Source organism: Bos grunniens, chromosome X (genome assembly GCF_055505025.1).
Source record: "Bos grunniens cultivar Pamir isolate PY7600 chromosome X, Bosgru_T2T1.0, whole genome shotgun sequence".
Classification (NCBI taxonomy): Eukaryota; Metazoa; Chordata; class Mammalia; order Artiodactyla; family Bovidae; genus Bos; species Bos grunniens.
Window position 1 is genome coordinate 15,574,624 of NC_141194.1, and position 21,226 is coordinate 15,595,849.

Sequence of the window (21,226 nt, forward strand, 5' to 3'; positions counted from 1 at the left end):
TTTTCTGTGAGTATGGCTTCAGTTTGTCTGCCCTCTGATGCCCTCTTGCAACACCTACCATCTTACTTGGGTTTCTCTTACCTTGGGCGTGGGGTATCTCTTCACGGCTGCTCCAGCAAAGCACAGCCATTGCTCCTTACCTTGGATGAGGGGTAGCTCCTCACCGCCACCCTTCCTGACCTTCAACATGGCATAGCTCCTCTAGGCCCTCCTGCGCCCGCGCAGCCACAGCTCCTTGGACATTGGGTTGGCTACCCCAATCTGGAGAGACTATTTTAGACAGACATTACTAAAGCATCATTATTCTTAACAGATTTTATGTAAAGGCTCATATCTCATTTACGTTTGTTTAGAAGTTTCTTCACTCGAGGTAATTTCCTTGCTGACAAACTTGTAACAGATATAATATTAAACTTATATTAAAACTAAGTACAATGATCACAGAGGACAGTGACCTCAGCCATGAAATTAAAAGAGGCTTGCTACTTGGCAGAAAAGCTAGGACCAACCAAGACAGCATATTAAAAAGCAGAGATATTCCTTTGCCACCAAAGGTCCATCCAGTCATAGCTATGGTTTTTCCAATAGTCATGTACCGATGTGAGAGTTGGACTATAAAGAAAGCTGAAGGCCAAATCATTGAAAAAATCACAGTCCAAAGTCACAGGGTTTGGACTATGGTCTTGGAGAAGACTCTTGAGAGTCCCTTGGATAGCAAAGGGATCCAACCAGTGCACCCTAAAGGATATCAGTCCTGAATATTCATTGGAGGAAGTGATGCTGACACTGACACTCCAATACTTTGGCCACCTGATGCAAAGAATGGACTAACTGGAAAAGACTGTGATGCTGGGAAGGACTAAAGGTTGGAGGAGGAAGGAGACGACAGAAAATGAGGTGGTTAGATAGCACCATTGATTCGAAGGGCATGAGTATGAGTAAGCTCTGAGAGTGGATGATAGACGGAGAAACCTGAAGTGCTGCAGTCCACGGGGTTACAAAATAGTTGGACATGGCTGAGAGTGTCCTCTGAGAAGACGGAAACCTAACCTCATGATTTCAAATGATAAACACACAGAAAACTGTTAAGTATAGAAACCCCAGGAATAAACCCTGCCTCAGAACGTTCACTCCTCAAGGTCTGTTTTTGCATACAACAATGTTGGCCTTGTTTCTCTCATAAGACCTCCAAAAATTGGGGTGTTGGCTTTCTATATCGCCACTGTGCCTGTACACATACGGACGAGGGAATGCTCACTCCTACTTAGTGAGGGTGAGGCATGACAAGGGCAAGTCTGGGTCAAGTGTCTGCAGATCTTTTCACGAAAGTGGATGAAGGGTCATTCTTCGAAATACTACGTTTAAAAGAAATCTACAATAAATTGAAATAGTAAATGGAAACTGTATTGCGTGCAGTGCCTTCTGGTTATGCAAATGAATGCTGAGTCCCTGCCACAGCTCCCATGAAACCAGCTTCCCGTCCCTTGTTCCCAGGCCCCTGACTCCATGTTTTCTCCTCCTCGACACTTTGCGTCTGATTTCTTTTGAATAAGGCTTTTCTTGACGGCTAAAGATAATGATATATGGGTGCTGCATTTGACACAGAGAACATTCACTCTACTGTCGAGTGAAATAGAGTCCCGAACCCACTCAGTCGTGCTCAGACTATTTGCGACCCCCGTGGACTGTAGCCCTCCAGGCACCTCTGTCTGTGGAATTCTCCAGGCAAGAATACTGCAGTGGGTAGCGATTCCCTTCTCCGGGAGATGCTTCCCCAGGAGCGAACCTGGCTCTCCCACTTTGTAAACGGACTCTTTACTGTCTAGGCCTTGAGGGGGACGCTAATCCCTGTTTAAGGAAAAAAACCAACAACAAACGGGGATTTGCTGTATGGCTCAGGAAACTCAAACAGGGGCTCTGTATCAACCTAGAGGGGTGGGATGGGGAGGGAGATGGGAGGGAGGTTCAAAACGGAGGGGATATATGTATACCTATGGCTGATTCATGTTGAGGTTTGACAGAAAACAGCAAAATTCTGTAAAGCAATTATCCTTCAATAAAAAATGAACTAATTTTTTTAAGTGGGCAAAAGACAGCATGTGGGAAATATTACTTAACAGAAAATTCAAGACATACTATCCAAAATGAATGTTTATTAAAAATTGGGCTGAGGGAAGACTTTACAAGTTTAAAACAGTGAAAAACTCAAAGATATTTTCATAAGGAAAATGTCTCCTGGGCTTAACTGTATAAAATGTAAATGGTTGAATAGCTAAAAGTATCATAATCAGCTGAAAAGGTAAACAATGAAGCAAGGACATGTTTTCAGAAATGAAACAGGTTAATAGTTTTAATAAAGAGTTCATATAAATCCCTGAGAAAAATATTAGTACAAAGATAATTCAGAAGGAAGGAAGCTGAATCAATCCAAATCAAAGAAAAAAGAAATGAAATAGCTGGCTTCTGTCACATGAACCATTAAAAGAAAATCCCATGAAGATCACTGGTGGAAATATAAATTGGTATCTTATTATCAGGACATTCTGTCACAATCTCTCCGGAGCTTTTAAAATGTTCATTCCTTTTGAAACAGTAACTCCACTTCTGGGAATCAAGCCTGAAGACAGAATCGAAACTGCCAGGCCAAGATTTATGAAAGAAGTTGCTCCGGAAATTATTTTTTATGATAAGAGTTTTGAGAGAGACAGAATATTAAATGATGGTGGAAAAATTTTAGAAATGTATGTTATATCCATAAGACAACATTCTGACTCATTAAAATTGTATTTTAGAAGTTGTTATTGAAATAAAGAAATGATGTATGTTATGTTAACTTTTAAAAAAGAAGTATGCCATATTTCATAAACTGTATACTAAATTGCATACATGGTAGCATCTCAACTAAATCAATAGTATTTGCCTTTGAGCAATGGAATTATAAGGTGTTTTTCCACCCTTCTTCAGAATACTTTCCTGTACTTTCTTAACTTTCCACATTGAACACAGGTTTTCAGGAAAAAAAATCTGAGTAGTTCTTCAATAAATGTTGTGAAAACTGGACATTGACATGCCAAAGAATGAAACTCTACCCATATCTTATACCACTTACAAACATTAACTTGAAATGGATTAAAGACTTAAATATAAGGCTTGAAACTGTTGCAGAAACCAGTACTCGAGAAACCAAGCACCACACTCAGAGAGTTGGAGAACTCAGATTTGTTATGCCGGCGGGCCCAGAGGAGTTAACACCCTGAACAAAGGGATTACAGAGTTTTTATAGACAGACTGTAGTGGGCAACACTAGCTGTTAATAGGCTGGTTTAAACTAAGGGGTTTTGGTCTCAGGAATAGCAGTCAAGATGGGGAGGGGGATGCCTGGCCTGGACAGTCATGATTAAGCAGGTTTGCAGGGGCTGAGCAATTGCAAAGAGCAAGACAAGGATGAGCAGAATAAACTCTAGTTCCTAGTATTTCAAGTCCCCACTTTCTGAGACTATGTGACCTACATGATCTAGACTTTGCAAGGGGCAAGCCAAGTTACAGAAGCAGAAGGAGAAGGCAGTTATGTAAAAGTTTAACTTTTCCTCTTCAAAACCATAAAACTCCTAGAAGAAAACAGGGGAAAATCTCCTTGACATGGGTCTTGGTAATAACTTTTTGGATATCATATAAGAAATGAATCGCCAGTCCAGGTTTGATGCAGGATACAGGAAGCTTGGGGCTGGTGCACTGGGATGACCCAGAGGGATGGTATGGGGAGGGAGGTGGGAGGGAGGTCCAGGATGGCAAACATGTGTACACCCGTGGCAGATGCATGTTGATGTATGGCAAAACCAATACAATATTGTAAAGTAAAAAAAAAAAAAAAATACAAATTTGATACATCCAAACAAAGGAATACTATTCAACAATAAAGGAGTGAGCTACTGAAAAAAAAAACAACACTAAAAGATAAGCAACAAAAGCAAAAAGAAACATCGAATAAACAAATTTTTAAAAATACATCAAACTACAAAGCTTCTCTACAGCAGAGGAAACAATCAACAATAGGAAAAGGCAACCTATGGAACTGAGAGAACATTTGCAAACCATATATCTGATAAGGGGTTAATATCCAAAATATGTAAAGACCTCATGCAATTCAATAGCATAAAACCAAAATAATCTAATTTTAAAATGGGCCAAGGCCCTGAATAGACATTTTCCAAAAGAGTATATACATATGGCCTCTCAGGTACATGAAAAGTATGTACTAAACATCATGGAAATGCAAATCAAAACCACAATGTGGTATCATCTCACACAGGATGGTTATTATCAAAAAGACATGAGAAAACAGTGTTGGGAATGATGTAGAGAGAATGTAACCTTTGTGCACAGTTGGTAGAGATATAAATTGGTTCAGTCACTATAGAAAACAATATGCAGGTTCCTCAAAAAAATTAAAAATAAAACTACCCTATGAGATCAAACCAGTCAATCCTAAAGGAAATCAGTCCTGAATATTCATTGGAAGGACTGATGCTGAAGCTGAAACTCCAATACTTTGGCCACCTGATGCAAAGAACTGACTCACTGGAAAAGACCCTGATGCTGGGAAAGATCGAAGGCAGGAGGAGAAGGGGACGACAGAGGATGAGATGGTTGGATAGCCTCACTGACTCAATGGACATGAGTTTGAACAAGCTTCAGGAATTGGTGATGGACAGGGGAGCCTGGCGTGCTGCAGTCCATGGGGTCACAAAGAGTTGGACACAACTGAGTGACTGAACTGAATGATCCAGCAATCCCACTTCTGAATTTATATATCTAAAGGAAATTAAATCACTATCTTGAAGATATATGTTCACCCCCATGTTCACTGCAGCATTGTAATTCACAACAAACAGAGATGGAAATAACCTAAGTGTCCATCAACAGATAAATGGAGACAGAAGATGTGGTATACACAATGGTGCTAAGTCACTTCAGTCGTGTCCGACTCTGGGACCCCATAGATGGCAGCCCACTAGGCTCCTCTGTCCTTGGATTCTCCAGGCAAGAACACTGCAGTGGGTTGCCATTTCCTTCTCCAATGCATGAAAGTGAAAAGTGAAAGTGAAGTCACTCAATCTTGTCTGAATCTTAGCGACCCTATGGACTGCAGCCCACCAGGCTCCTCCATCCATGGAATTTTCCAGGCAAGAGTACTGGAGTGGGGTGCCATTGCCTTCTCCAGGTATACACAATCAGATCAGATCAGTCGCTCAATCGTGTCCGACTCTTTGCGACCCCATGAGTCACAGCACGCCAGGCCTCCCTGTCCATCACTAACTCCCGGAGTTCACCCAGACTCATGTCCATCGAGTCAGTGATGCCATCCAGCCATCTCATCCTCTGGCGTCCCCTTCTCCTCCTGCCCCCAATCCCTCCCAGCATCAGAGTCTTTTCCAATGAGTCAACTCTTCACATGAGGTGGCGAAAGTACTGGAGTTTCAGCTTTAGCATCATTCCTTCCAAAGAAATCCCAGGGCTGATCTCCTTCAGAATGGACTGGTTGGATCTCCTTGCAGTCCAAGGGACTCTCAAGAGTCTTCTCCAACACCACAGTTCAAAAGCATCAATTCTTCAGCGCTCAGCCTTCTTCACAGTCCAACTCTCACATCCATATATGACCACAGGAACTAGCCATAAAAGAGTAGGAAATCCTGCCATTTGTGACAACCTTGACAGCACTATGCTAAGTGAAATAAGTCAGATAAAGACAAGTACTGTGTCATCTTACATGTAGAATCTAACAAAAATGCTGACTGCAGAGAAACAGAGAGTAGAATGGTGGTTGCCAGGAGCTTTTAGGAGAGGGGTGGCAGGAGGAGAAATAGGGAGACATACAGCATGCTGACTGTAGTTAACAATACTATATTCTATACTAGAAAGTTGCTAGAAGAGTAAGTCTTAAATGTTTCTCACCATAAACAAACATACGCACACAAAAGTTAGCTATGAGAGGTGATAGGTGTTTTTTATCTAACCTTACTGTGGTAATCATTTTACAATATCTACATGTACAAAATCACGTTGTACACCTTAATCCAGGGTCCCCAATCCCCAGCATCTAATGCCTGAAGTATGAGGTAGAACTGATGTAATAATAATAGAAATAAAGTGCACAATAAATGTATGTGTTTGAATCATCCTGAAACCATCTCCCCACCCCGACTCTGGTCCATGGAAATTTTTTTTTCTATGAAACCAGTCCCTGGTGCCAAAAAGGTTGGGGTCTGCTGCCCTAAACACATACAAGGTTACAGGTCAATTATAGCTCAATAAAACTGAGGTGTGTGTGGGGGGGGAGAAAGATGCAAAATGCAATAAAACAAGCTTTAGATTATTAAAGAGATTTTTCAGAAAAGCAAAGATTCTGAGTAGAAACAAATCATTCTCATTCTGTGAAATCCTTTCTTCTAGCCCTGTTTTATTAATTAGGATTCTTGGTGCACAAACTGCCACTGGCAACCTGGAGCAAAAGTTAATTAGTTGCAAGGTTTTTTGAGACTAAAATGCTTGGGAAAGTCTGTTTAGCACCAGAGTGCTGTGATAAATGACCTTTCACTAGTCTTCATAGTCTTATATCACTTAGGATTCAAACACTTGGGAGAGGGCGTCCCATGGTCTAGCCTAGGTCACCTGCCCACATCAGGGTGAGGGAGCAGGCCCAATAACTTCCACCAGAGGCAATACCACATTTCTCCAAGACAGGGCATCGTTGGAGAAAGGTGAGCCCTCACAGTAGTTACGGTGCGATTAGCAAGAGGGATTAAATCCTATTGACCCAAAATGTGAGGTCAATATTCTGTCTCTTCAGTTGGTAACTTTGCCTTTTTTTTTTTTTTTTTTTTTAATTTTTGGCCACAGTCTGCAGTATTTAAGACCTGAGTTACCCAAACAGGAATTGAACCAAAGCCTCCCTGCATTGGAAGGCAGAGTCTTAACGACTGGACCACCGGGTAAGTCCTGATAACTTTGCTTCTGAAGTATCTGCTCCATCATTCCTCTCTTATTTATCTCCCTGAAATGAAGCCTCTCTCCTTCCATTCCCCACTTTCTCACTCAAGTCACCAATGGAGCTAGCTATCAGAAACCCGTTCCCATGGATGGTAACCAGGCCTTATCTTTCTAGATAATCTGAGTTCCCCTAAAAGTAGAACCTGAGGCAAGAATTCGAGTGTAAGTGGTTTGTTTGCAAGGAGATCCCAGGAAATATAGGTAAAGGAGTGAAGAAGTGAGAAGGCAAGGGAAGAAAGTCAACACAGAGTGTGTTATTAAACAAGTCAGTGTGGTGTGCAACCAGAACTGAATCCTGTTCCAGGGAACTCTGGGAAGTGGTGTAAAATCTGAATCTCAGAGTTACATTGCTCAAGGGGCAAGGTAGCTGAAATAGTTGTACACCAGCTTCCAGCAACCATCAGCTGATGGCTATTTGAGGGGAAGTGGTATGCCTTAATTCCCTGGCATTTCCAGCCCTCCAAGTCGATGGACAGAGCAGGTTCTAGAAACCAGAGAAAGACCAGAATCAAAGAGATGCTGGTTCTGGCAGTTGGAAACCTGGCTGCATACACTGGTAAGAGCTGAGGAAATGCAGGCTTGGCACCGACAGCATTTATTAGACATTTCTTTTTTTTTTAATTTTATTTTATTTTTAAACTTTACAATATTGTATTAGTTTTGCCAAATATCAAAATGAATCGCCACAGGTATACCTGTGTTCCCCATCCTGAACCCTCCTCCCTCCTCCCTCCCCATAGCCTCCCTCTGGGTCCTCCCAGTGCACCAGCCCCAAGCATCCAGTATCGTGCATCGAACCTGGACTGGCAACTCGTTTCATACATGACATTATACATGTTTCAATGCCATTCTCCCAAATCTCCCCAACCTCTCCCTCTCCCTCTCCCACAGAGTCCATAAGACTGATCTATACATCAGTGTCTCTTTTGCTGTCTCGTACACAGGGTTATTGTTACCATCTTTCTAAATTCCATATATATGCATTAGTATACTGTATTGGTGTTTTTCTTTCTGGCTTAGTTCACTCTGTATAATAGGTTCCAGTTTCACCCATCTCATTAGAACTGATTCAAATGTACTCTTTTTAATGGCTGAGTAATACTGCATTGTATATATGTACCACAGCTTTCTTATCCATTCATCTGCTGATGGACATCTAGGTTGCTTCCATGTCCTGGCTATTATAAACAGTGCTGCGATGAACATTGGGGTACACGTGTCTCTTTCCCTTCTGGTTTCCTCAGTGTGTATGCCCAGCAGTGGGATTGCTGGATCATAAGGCAGTCCTGTTTCCAGTTTTTTAAGGAATCTCCACACTGTTCTCCATAGTGGCTGTACTAGTTTGCATTCCCACCAACAGTGTAAGAGAGTTCCCTTTTCTCCACACCCTCTCCAGCATTTATTGCTTGTAGACTTTTGGATCGCAGCCATTCTGAATGGCGTGAAATGGTACCTCATAGTGGTTTTGATTTGCATTTCTCTGATAATGAGTGATGTTGAGCATCTTTTCATGTGTTTGTTAGCCATCTGTATGTCTTCTTTGGAGAAATGTCTATTTAGTTCTTTGGCCCAGTTTTTGATTGGGTCATTTATTTTTCTGGAGTTGAGCTGTAGGAGTTGCTTGAATATTTTTGAGATTAGTTGTTTGTCAGTTGCTTCACTTGTTATTATTTTCTCCCATTCTGAAGGCTGCCTTTTCACCTTGCTAATAGTTTCCTTTGTTGTACAAAAGCTTTTAAGTTTAATTAGGTCCCATTTGTTTATTTTTGCTTTTATTTCCAATATTCTGGGAAGTGGATCATAGAGGATCATGCTGTGATGTATGTCGGAGACTGTTTTGCCTATGTTCTCCTCTAGGAGTTTTATAGTTTCTGGTCTTATGTTGAGATCTTTAATCCATTTTGAGTTTATTTTTGTGTATGGTGTTAGAAAGTGGTCTAGGTTCATTATTTTACAAGTGGTTGACCAGTTTTCCCAGCACCACTTGTTAAAGAGATTATCTTTAATCCATTGTATATTCTTGCCTCCTTTGTCAAAGATAAGGTGTCCATATGTGCATGGATTTATCTCTGGGCTTTCTATTTTGTTCCATTGATCAATATTTCTGTCTTTGTGCCAGTACCATACTGTCTTGATAACTGTGGCTTTGTAATAGAGCCTGAAGTCAGGTAGGTAGATTCCTCCAGTTCCATTCTTCTTTCTCAAGATAGCTTTGGCTATTCGAGGTTTTTTGTATTTCCATACAAATTGTGAAATTATTTGTTCTAGCTCTGTGAAGAATACTGTTGGTAGCTTGATAGGGATTGCATTGAATCTATAAATTGCTTTGGGTAGTATACTCATTTTCACTATATTGATTCTTCCACTCCATGAACATGGTATATTTCTCCATCTATTAGTGTCCTCGTTGATTTCTTTCACCAGTGTTTATAGTTTTCTATGTATAGGTCTTTAGTTTCTTTAGGTACATATATTCCTAAGTATTTTATTCTTTCCGTTGCAATGGTGTATGGAATTGTTTCCTTAATTTCTCTTTCAGTTTTCTCATTATTAGTGTATAGGAATGCAAGCGATTTCTGTGTGTTGATTTTATATCCTGCAACTTTACTATAATCATTGATTAGTTCTAGGAATTTTCTGGTGGAGTCTTTAGGGTTTTCTATGTAGAGGATCATGTCATCTGCAAACAGTGAGAGTTTTACTTCTTTTCCAATTTGGATTCCTTTTATTTCTTTTTCTGCTCTGATTGCTGTGGCCAAAACTTCCAAAACTATGTTGAATAGTAATGGTGAATGTGGGCACCCTTGTCTTGTTCCTGACTTTAGAGGAAATGCTTTCACTCTTTCACCATTGAGGATAATGTTTGCTGTGTGTTTGTCATATATGGCTTTTATTATGTTGAGGTATGTTCCTTCTATTCCTGCTTTCTGGAGAGTTCTTATCATAAATGGATGTTGAATTTTGTCAAAGGCTTTCTCTGCATCTATTGAGATAATCATATGGTTTTTATTTTTCAGTTTGTTAATGTGGTGTATTACATTGATTGGTTTGCGGATATTGAAGAATCCTTGCATCCCTGGGATAAAGCCCACTTGGTCATGGTGTATGATCTTTTTAATGTGTTGTTGGATTCTGATTGCTAGAATTTTGTTAAGGATTTTTGCATCTATGTTCATCAGTGATATTGGCCTGTAGTTTTCTTTTTTTGTGGGATCTTTGCCTGGTTTTGATATTAGGGTGATGGTGGCCTCATAGAATGAGTTTGGAAGTTTACCTTCCTCTGCAATTTTCTGGAAGAGTTTGAGCAGGATAGGTGTTAGCTCTTCTCTCAATTTTTGGTAGAATTCAGCTGTGAAGCCGTCTGGACCTGGGCTTTTGTTTGCTGGAAGATTTTTGATTACAGTTTCAATTTCCGTGCTTGTGATGGGTCTGTTAAGATTTTCTATTTCTTCCTGGTCCAGTTTTGGAAAGTTGTACTTTTCTAAGAATTTGTCCATTTCTTCCACGTTTTCCATTTTATTGGCATATAATTGTTGATAGTAGTCTCTTATGATCCTTTGTATTTCTGTGTTGTCTCTTGTGATCTCTCCATTTTCATTTCTAATTTTATTGATTTGATTTTTCTCCCTTTGTTTCTTGATGAGTCTGGCTAATGGTTTTTCAATTTTATTTGTCCTTTCAAAGAACCAGCTTTTGGCTTTGTTGATTTTTGCTACGGTCTCTTTTGTTTCTTTTGCATTTATTTCTGCCCTAATTTTTAAGATTTCTTTCCTTCTACTAACCCTGGGGTTCTTCATTTCTTCCTTTTCTAGTTGCTTTAGGTGTAGGGTTAGGTTATTTATTTGACTTTTCTCTTGTTTCTTGAGGTATGCCTGTATTGCTATGAACTTTCCCCTTAGGACTGCTTTTAAAGTGTCCCACAGGTTTTGGGTTGTTGTGTTTTCATTTTCATTAGTTTCTATGCAAATTTTAATTTCTTTTTAGATTTCTTCTGTGATTTGTTGGTTATTCAGCCGCATGTTGTTCAGCCTCCATATGTTGGAATTTTTAATACTTTTTCTCCTGTAATTGAGATCTAATCTTACTGCATTGTGGTCAGAAAAGATGCTTGGAACGATTTCTATTTTTTTGAATTTACCAAGGCTAGATTTATGGCCCAGGATGTGATCTATCCTGGAGAAGGTTCCATGTGCGCTTGAGGAAAAGGTGAAATTCATTGTTTTGGGATGAAATGTCCTATAGCTATCAATTAGGTCTAACTGGTCTATTGTATCGTTTAACGTTTGTGTTTCCTTGTTAATTTTCTGTTTAGTTGATCTATCCATAGGTGTGAGTGAAGTCTTAAATTCTCCCACTATTATTGTGTTATTGTTTATTTCTCCTTTCATACTTGTTAGCATTTGTCTTACATATTGTGGCACTCCCGTGTTGAGTGCATATATATTTATAATTGTTATATCTTCTTCTTGGATTGATCCTTTGATCATTATGTAGTGACCATCTTTGTCTCTTTTCACAGCCTTTGTTTTAACGTCTATTTTATCTGATATAAGTATTGCTACTCCTGCTTTCTTTTGGTCCCTATTTGCATGGAAAATCTTTTTCCAGCCCTTCACTTTCAGTCTGTATGTGTCCCCTGTTTTGAGGTGGGTCTCTTGTAGACAACATATGTAGGGGTCTTGTTTTTGTATCCATTCAGCCAGTCTTTGTCTTTTGGTTGGGGCATTCAACCCATTTACGTTTAAGGTAATTACTGATAAGTATGATCCCATTGCCATTTACTTTATTGTTTTGGGTTGGAGTTTATACACCATTTTTGTGTTTCCTGTCTAGAGAATATCCTTTAGTTATTTGTTGTAGAGCTGGTTTGGTGGTGCTGAATTCTCTCAACTTTTGCTTGTCTGAGAAGCTTTTGATTTCTTCTTCATATTTGAGTGAGATCCTTGCTGGGTACAATAATCTGGGCTGTAGGTTATTTTCTTTCATCGCTTTAAGTATGTCTTACCATTCCCTCCTGGCTTGAAGAGTTTCTGTTGAAAGATCAGCTGTTATCCTTATGGGAATTCCCTTGTGTGTTATTTGTTGTTTTTCCCTTGCTGCTTTTAATATTTGTTCTTTGTGTTTGATCTTTGTTAATTTGATTAATATGTGTCTTGGGGTGTTTCGCCTTGGGTTTATCCTGTTTGGGACTCTCTGGGTTTCTTGGACTTGGGTGATTATTTCCTTCCCCATTTTAGGGAAGTTTTCAACTATTATCTCCTCAAGTATTTTCTCATGGTCTTTCTTTTTGTCTTCTTCTTCTGGGACCCCGATGATTCGAATGTTGTAGCCTTTAATATTGTCCTGGAGGTCTCTGAGATTGTCCTCATTTCTTTTAATTCGTTTTTCTTTTATCCTCTCTGATTCATTTATTTCTACCATTCTATCTTCTAATTCACTAATCCTATCTTCTGCCTCTGATATTCTACTATTTGTTGACTCCAGAGTGTTTTTAATTTCATTTATTGCATTATTCATTTTATATTGACTCTCTTTTATTTCTTCTAGGTCCTTGTTAAACGTTTCTTGCATCTTCTCAGTCCTTGTCTCCAGGCTATTTATCTGTGATTCCATTTTGATTTCAAGATTTTGGATCAATTTCACTATCATTATTTGGAATTCTTTATCAGGTAGATTCCCTCTCTCTTCCTCTTATGTTTGGTTTGGTGGGCATTTATCCTGTTCCTTTATCTGCTGGGTATTCCGCTGTCTCTTTATCTTGTTTAAATTGCTGAGTTTGGGGTGTCCTTTCTGTATTCTGGCAGTTAGTGGAGTTCTCTTTATTGTGGCATTTCCTTGCTCTGTGTGGGTTTGTACAGGTGGCTTGTCAAGGTTTCTTGGTTAGGGAAGCTTATGTTGGTGTTCTGGTGGGTGGAGCTATATTTCTTCTCTCTGGAGTGCAATGAAATGCCCAGTAATGAGTTATGGGATGTCTATGGTTTTGGGGTGACTTTGGGCTGCCTGTATCTTGGAGCTCAGGGCTGTGTTCCTTGCTGCTGGAGAATTTGCTTGGTATGTCTTGCCCTGAAACTTGTTTCACCCAGAGAGGTTTACAGCGTTATATGGAGAAGAGAAGAGTGAGGAGGGTGTTAGAGGTGACCCGAATGAGATGAGGTGGAATCAATAGAGGAGAGAGTGGGCTATTCAGTAATCTCTTCCTTATGTGCACTCCACAACTGGACTGCTCAGAGTTGTTCACAGAGTTATACAGAGAAGAGAAGAAGGAGGAAGGTGGCAGAGGTGGCCAGGAGGACAAATGGGGGGAATCAAAATGAGGGAGACAGATCCAGCCAGTAATCAGTTCCCTAAGTGTTCTCCACCGTCTGGAACACACAGAAATTCACAGAGTTGGGTAGAGTAGAGAGGGGTTAGGGAGGAGACACAGGCGACCTGGTGGAGAAAAAGGAGAGTCCAAAGGGAGAGAGAGCAGTCAAGCCAGTAATGTCGCTCCCTAGTGAAAAATGGGTACTGAATATTGTGTTCTTAAAGGTACAAAATTGGGAAGAAATACATAAAAGCAAAAATTAAAAATCTAGAGTAGAGTTTGGAATTTCAAAAATACGCTGTTAAAGAAAAGAAGAAAGAAAAGAAAGAGAGAAAAAACAAACAAACAAAAACAAAGAAGGTCGTGAAAATTATAAAGAAAATATAGGTACAAAATTGATAACTAATACCAAAGAGCAAAAATTAAAAATCTAGAGTAGAGTTTGGAATTTCAAAAATACAATGTTAAAAAAAGAAGAAGAAAAAGAAAAAGAGAGGAAAAAAAAACAAACAAGAACAAACAAAGTCACATAAATTATAAAAAAAAAATCCTGGTACAAAATTGATAACAAATACCAAAAAGCATAAATTAAAAATCTAGAGTAGAGTTTGGAATTTCATATATACAATGGTATTTAAAAGAAGAGAAATAAACAGAGAAAAAGAAAAAGAAAAAATAAAAAATGGTCACAGAAATAATAAAAAAAAAAACTATAGGTACAAAATTGATAACAAATACCAAAAAGCTAAAATTAAAAATCTAGAGTAGAGTTTGGAATTTCAAAAATACAATGTTAAAGAAAAGAAGGGAAAAAAAAGGTCAAAAAAATTATAAAAAAAATATATATATGAAGTTTGCTTTTAAAAAAATAGGGTTTTTTTGGCAAAGTAATCGGTTATAAAAGTGGAAATTAAAGGAATAATAGAGGACTTAAGTTTTTTTAAAAAAATAATTAAAAAAAAAAAAAGAAAGCAAGAATGATCATACAAATAGTAAAACTATAGCTAGGACTTTCTCCGGTTTTGTTGTGAGTATTGTGGGTTCAGTTCATTTTTGGCTAGTTCCTTGGTCCGACTTATGTTTCTCAAGATCTATAGGCCCCTTCCTATGTAGTTGGTAGTAACCACAGGGTTTTAATCTATTGCCTGTAGCTTCCAAGGCGGTTCCCTCTGTTATAGCTTCTTCTGTTTGCTGGTCTCTTCAGTGTCTGGTTTCCACCCTGACACAAAGGGGACGGTGGAGGACACTTTTTTTTTTTTTTTTTTAGGCTCACTTGTTCAGTCGCACTGAGGGGAGGTAGGGAGGGATGCTGCAAACAAATAACACTGGCCTGTCCTCGCAGTGCCTCAGCCACACTGGGTCTGCCCCCTGTTCATGGCCCGTGTAGCCTCTCTGCCCAGGCTGCTCAGGCTCTAGGTAGTTCCACCAGGAACCATCCGTGGCAGGCCCTGGGCTGCCTGTACTTCCCAGGTCCAAGCCGCTCAGGTTCAGGCACTCGGGTACTCCTCAGAAGCGCAGACTCTCGGTTGGGCCTGCGTTTTGTGCCCTTCCCAGGTCCGAGCAGCTCAGGTGATGAGGTGTTTGGCGCGCGTGATTGCTGTGACTTACCGCCTCCCCGCCGCTTGGCTATCTAGGTGTGCACTGGCACACCTTCTCAGGCAGATGTTGACCGTCCAGACCCCCAAGAAGTTTTAGTTAGCAAAGAAGCCTGCTTACAGTTTTATAGATAATGTCTCTCTGGGGCTGCGATTGTCCCCTTCCGGCTCTGGCTGCCTATCACCGGAGGGGGATGGTCTGCCACCGGCTATCTCTGTTCAGTCCTTTGTTCCGTGTGCGGGCCTGGCGGTGTCATAGATTAGGGCTGGCTTTTCGTGTGGTAGATATCCCCCAGTCTGGTTTGCTAGCCCAAATTATTTCGCTCAGATAGCGCTCGGGGTATTCAGGCCAGATTCTTGCGAAGCAGCCCATGCCTCGCCTCCCTGCCCAGCCCCCGCTGGCTAATGGCGGATGCAGGCATCTGTGCTGCTTCTCTGCTGGGGGAGTTACCATAGGGCTCGCAATGTGCGGGTTTTAATTGTTTATTTATTTTTCCTCCCTGTTATGTTGCCCTCTGTGCTTCCAAGGCTCGCACAGATTCGGCAGTGAGAAGGTTTCCTGGTGTTTGGAAACTTCTCTCTTTTTAAGACTCCCTTCCCAGGACGGAACTCCGTCCCTCCCTCTTTTGTCCCTTTTTTTGTCTTTTATATTTTTTCCTACCTCCTTTCGAAGACTTGGGTCGCTTTTCTGGGTGTCTGATGTCCTCTGCCAGCATTCAGAAGTTGTTTTGTGGAATTTACTCGGCGTTTAAATGTTCTTTTGATGAATTTGTGGGGGAGAAAGTGTTCTCCCCATCCTACTCCTCTGCCATCTTCGGAAGAAAAATCTATTAGACATTTCTGTTTGTTATTTCACATTGCTGATGACCCCTCTTGAAACTCCTCCTTCACTTGGATACTGGAATACACCACCCCACTACTTTTCTGCCCTCTTCTCTTGCCGCTTACTCCCTTCCTTCTTCATAGGTTGCTTGGCCTTTTTGCCTGTGCTTAGATGCTGGTAACAAGCCAACTGTTGTCTTCTCATCCCACACAATTTCCTCACCGTCCTCAACATATCCTTGCCGTGAAGCCCATCTATAGACTGACTGGTCTAGATGAATATTTCTAGCCCTGCTCTCCTTGTGGAGTCCACATCCAGCAGCTTAAAAATATCTCCACTCGGATCTCCCATGAGCACCTTAACCCCAATGGGTCCAAAACTCACCTCTCCAAATCTGATCATCTCTCTAAATCTCTCTCTCCCCTGAGTGCCCTCGCTCAAAATAGCAGCACCATCTATCCAGTTTCCCAAGCCACAGACCTGGGACCATCTTTCCCTCGCTCTTCCCTCTCCTCACCCCTGATGCCTAATTGATCACAAAGTCTTAGCCATCCTAACTTCTAATCTTCTCTTTTCTGTGCTCTCTACCTTTAAGCACCACAGTCTAGGTATAGAAGGGACTTCCAGCTCTCTCCCCAACATTCTGTTGGCTCATTTGGTCTCATTGCAGCCCCTGAATCTTTGTTGACTTCATTCCTGCCTCTTTGGTTTGGAAAGACCTTAGCTTCCCTGGCTCACCTCAAAGTGTTTGCTGTAGCCTTTGAGTTGAACTTATCCTGCAGATCTTCCCAGCCTTGATAGGATTCTGAATTCGTTGGGATAAAGTTTGGTTTGGGTGGACTCCAGGAGTTGGTTATGCACAGGGAGGCCTGGTGTGGTGTGGTTCATGGGGTCGCAAAGAGTTGGACATGACTGAGCGACTGAACTGAACTGAACTGAACTTTGGTTGTAAGTTATCAAAATCCAGAATAATTGGGCCTTAAATAAGCTGGAAGTGTATTCATTTCTTATATTAAAAAAAAAATCTCCAAAGGAAATCAGTCCAGGGCTGGTGTGATTCCCACCCCTACTCCCCCAACAATAGTGTTTCAGTTTTTGCTTCTGAGGGAACCCAAATGAAAACAAAAGGATAAAAACTCACTTGGAGCATTTGATGAGATATGCAGGTGACACCAACCTTATGGCAGAAAGCGAAGAAGAACTAAAGAGCTTCTTGTTGAAAGTGAAAGAGGAGAGTGAAAAAGCAGGCTTAAAACTCAACATTCAGAAAATTAAGATGATGGCATCCAGTCCCATCACTTCATGGCAAATAGATGGGGAAACAATGGAAACTGTTGAGAGACTTTATTTTGAGGGGCTCCAGAATCACTGCAGATGGTGACTGTGGCCATGAAATTAAAAGATGCTTGCTCCTTGGAAGAAAAGCTATGACCAACCTACACAGCAACCTGAAAACAGAGACATTAGTTTGTCAACAAAGGTCTGTCTAGTCAAAGCTATGGTTTTTCCAGTAGTCATGTATGGATGTGAGAATTGGAACATAAAGAAAGCTGAGCACCAAAGAATTGATGCTTTTGAACTGTGGTTTTGGATAAGACTGTTGAGAGTCCCTTGGACTGCAAGGAGATCCAAGCAGTCCATCTTAAGGAAATCAGTCCTGAATATTCATTGGAAGGACTGATGCTGAAGCTGAAGCTTCAATACTTTGGCCACCTGATGCAAAGAACTAATTCATTGGAAAAGACCCTGATGCTGGTAAAGATTAAAGGTGGTAGGAGAAGGGGACAACAGTGGGTGAGATGGTTGGATGGCATCACCGACTCAATGGACATGAGTTTGAGTAGCTCCGGGAGTTGGTGATGGACAGGAAAGCCTGGTGTGCTGCAGTCCATGGTGTCACAAAGAGTCGGACACAACTGAATGACTGAACTGAACTGAAGAATTCCCCTGAGCACAGGCCTTTCACTACTTGGTAAAATTTCAGGTGTACATAAAACTGGGGGGGGGGGGGTAAAAGACCTGGGAAGTTGTTGGTGAGCTACTTCTCCATGTGGAACTATTACATGACACCGCTATGAAGTAGCCTAGAAGGAGCTCTGTTCTGAGATGAATCAGAGTATGTGACTTCTTCCTTCTGGGGTTCCCTGGGACACCTCTGCCCACAATTCTTCCCAATACCACCACCACCGAGCTCTAACTGCTCAGCATCTTTCCTTCCCATTTCCCCTCAGGCCAACTTCATTCCGGAGCTCAGCTCATTGGTTTTCCCAGGGTCTTATCCCACTCAATCTTGGCCATAGTCCAAAACTCACCCATTATCCAGGGGAGGTGTCACTCAGCTGTCAGGATCAGGAGAGTTGATAGCTGAAGCATTTGACTTGTTAAGAGTTGGTGATAGCTTGCTGAGTCAACTCCTCCCAAGGAATATTTACTTTTTAACAGGAACAGTCTTGAGTCAGTGTTTTTTCACCCCTTGTCTCAAAGACAGTGATTATCAGGTTGAGGCTACTTATGGCCCCAGGCTACCAGGGCAGAAATTCTGACTGCTCCAAGAGCCCCACCCTCTGCCTTAGGTCCTATGACTGCTCCAAGGGCTGAGAGGGTCTCTATTTCAACTGCACCTGCAATCCACACCTGCACACTGGTAGAGAAACCACTTTACAGGATTGGGGAAGGGATAATGCCAGCCTATTGCTCAGGTGGGGGTGCCAAGGCAAGATTGAGAAACAGTGCCTAAAAATAGAAAATCATGTTTTTTTTTTCTTTCTGGACTCCCTGCATGGCCTGCGGGATCTTAGTTTCCCAACCAATGAACAAACCTGAAACCTCTGCAATAGAGGTACAAAGACTTAACCACTGGACTACTAGGGAACTTCCCAAAACCTGTTTTGTTGTTGGGAAAATTTCCAAATTATATAAAAGCAGAGACTACAAGTAACTACTCCAGACTTACTCAGACCCAACAACCAATGCCCTGACATTCTTGTTTGATCAGGTACCCCCCAAACTTTTTTTGAGGGGTTTCAAGTTTTCTGTAAAGCAAATCTCAGATATTATGTCCTTTTTCCTTTAATATGCGTCTCAAAGGAAGGACAGAAGGAAGGAAAATGTTTTCCTTTGTTTTCCTCATATGACCACAGTGCTAATATTACAGTTAAGAAAATAATGAACAATTCATAAATACCATCTATCACTTAGTCCATGTTTAAATTTTGAGACAATTTGCAAAACTGAGGAGTACTTTATAAATAGTGGGCCTTTTTCTTTCTTTCTTTCTTTCTTTCTTTCTTTCTTTTTTACAACATCAGAGCTGACAGAGTTACAGGAGTAAATTAGGGGAGCAGAGATGGTAGCCTCTTAGTTCAGTTCCGTTCAGTTCAGTCGCTCAGTTGTGTCCAGCTCTTTGAGACCCCATGAATTGAAGCACGCCAGGCCTCCCTGTCCATCACCAACTCCCAGAGTTCACTCAAACTCACATCCATCGAGTCAGTGATGCCATCCAGCCATCTCATCCTGTCTTCCCATTTTCCTCCTGCTTCCAATCCCTTCCAGCATCAGAGTCTTTCCAATGAGTCAACTCTTCGCAGGAGGTGGCCAAAGTACTGGAGTTTCAGCTTTAGCATCATTCCTTCCAAAGTAATCCCAGGGCTGATCTCCTTTAGAATGGACTGGTTGGATCTCCTTGCAGTCCAAGGGACTCTCAAGAGTCTTCTCCAACACCACAGTTCAAAAGCATCAATTCTTCAGTGCTCAGCTTTCTTCACAGTCCAACTCTCACATCCATACATGACCACTGGAAAAACTATAGCCTTGATTAGACGGACCTTTGTTGGCAAAGTAATGTCTCTGCTTTTGAATATGCTGTCTAGGTTGGTCATAACTTTCCTTCCAAGGAGTAAGCATCTTATAATTTCATGGCTGCAGTCACCATCTGCAGTGATTTTGGAGCCCAAATAAATAAAGTCTGACACTGTTTCCACTGTTTCTCCATCTATTTCCCATGAAGTGATGGGACCAGATGCCATGATCTTCGTTTTCTGAATGTTGAGCTTTAAGCCAGCTTTTTCACTCTCCTCTTTCACTTTCATCAAGAGCCTTTTAGTTCCTCTTCCCTTTCTTCCATAACCCTCTTAGACCCTCTCCATATATCCAATTGATTCAAACTAAGGTGGTGGAATCTTGTTGAGCTGAAAAAGCAAAATTTCTACTCCTTCAGTCCAGTAAAAGCAAAAGTGCTCTTCCCAGTTCAGCCCTGTGCTCCTATTCACAAGATTTTGTAAAGTACTGGAAGGTTGCTTCTAGCCACTCCAAGGGCTCATATCAGTCTCCCTCTAAAACATGGTGAATAAGAGACTCCATGTACATTCTAAGGGTTAACATCATGGTGTCCACTTGTTTATATCAAAGGTTGCGAGAAAAAATGATGAGGTTTTGTACATTTGTACATGAGCCATCAATTGTTCATTAACTTTCTAAATGACCAGTCACAGTCTACTGAATTTGGAAGAACTGCCAAAGATGAAACAGCTTTTCCTGCTCAACTGGAACTAAGGGAAAGTGGTTTGGGACACAGAGTGACAAGTCAGGGAAAGATAAAAATCACCGCAACTCTTAGCAGCTTGCCTAGAAAAGAGCTGGGTTTAATTTTATCTAATAGAGCTTCTCCTTGCTCAAAATGAGTGTTTTCTCGTTAAAAGTAACATTTAACAATTTTTCCTAAGTTCTGGCTCTATTCTCAGGGCTCACTATTTGAGCTCAAGTCACCCTCACAACCCTCTTAAGTTGATGTAATTATTCTTCTGACTTTTACTAATGAAGAAAGAAACAGAAGTGCAGGGAAGTTAAAAGGATACACTGCACAAGATTACACAACCAATTAGAATTGGAAGAGGTAGGGCTTGACCCCAGGGCCTCCATCTTCAGCCTGCATTCATCACCGCTCTGTGATACATACCACCTCGGGATGAAATGCTATGTTTTCTAGTCCACATGGGCTCATCTGATATCATTCCTTCCATTGCTTAACTCTGTCCAAAAACATCTCCCATTATCCTACTTATTCTCTGCTGACTCTCCTGTTTTTCCTAATAAAGTTGTGAGCGCCTTGAAAGCAAGGGCTGCTATGTCCGAACAGTGCTCAGTAAATGGCAGGCATTCATTAAATGTATGTAACAGGACCGGGACTCAATCCCAGTGCAAAATTTAAGAGGCCAATAAGATGAATGATGGTTTAATGAAATGTTTATTGAAAACTCAGGGACTCCCCTGGTGATCCAGTGGTTAAGACTCTACCCTTCCGTTCCAGGGGGCACAAGTTTGGCCCCTGGTCAGGGAACTAAGATCCCCTGAGCTGTGCACCATGGCAAAAAAAAAAAAAAAAAAAGAGAGAAGGAAAGAAAAATAAAAATCCAGATAAGTTACAGTGCCATGCTAAACCACACTGGAGTCAGAGGCCAA

The 21,226-nt window shown here is 41.1% G+C and overlaps 1 long non-coding RNA gene across 2 annotated transcripts in view; it reads left to right on the plus strand.

Moving 5' to 3' along the window:
- Nucleotides 1–21,226, plus strand: part of LOC147339853 (uncharacterized) — a 174,568-nt gene that overhangs the window by 75,362 nt on the left and 77,980 nt on the right. For both annotated transcript variants that reach the window (XR_015159227.1, XR_015159224.1), the window contains one exon: nt 6,898–6,989. This is a non-coding gene — a long non-coding RNA (uncharacterized LOC147339853). The remainder of the gene's footprint in view (nt 1–6,897; nt 6,990–21,226) is intronic.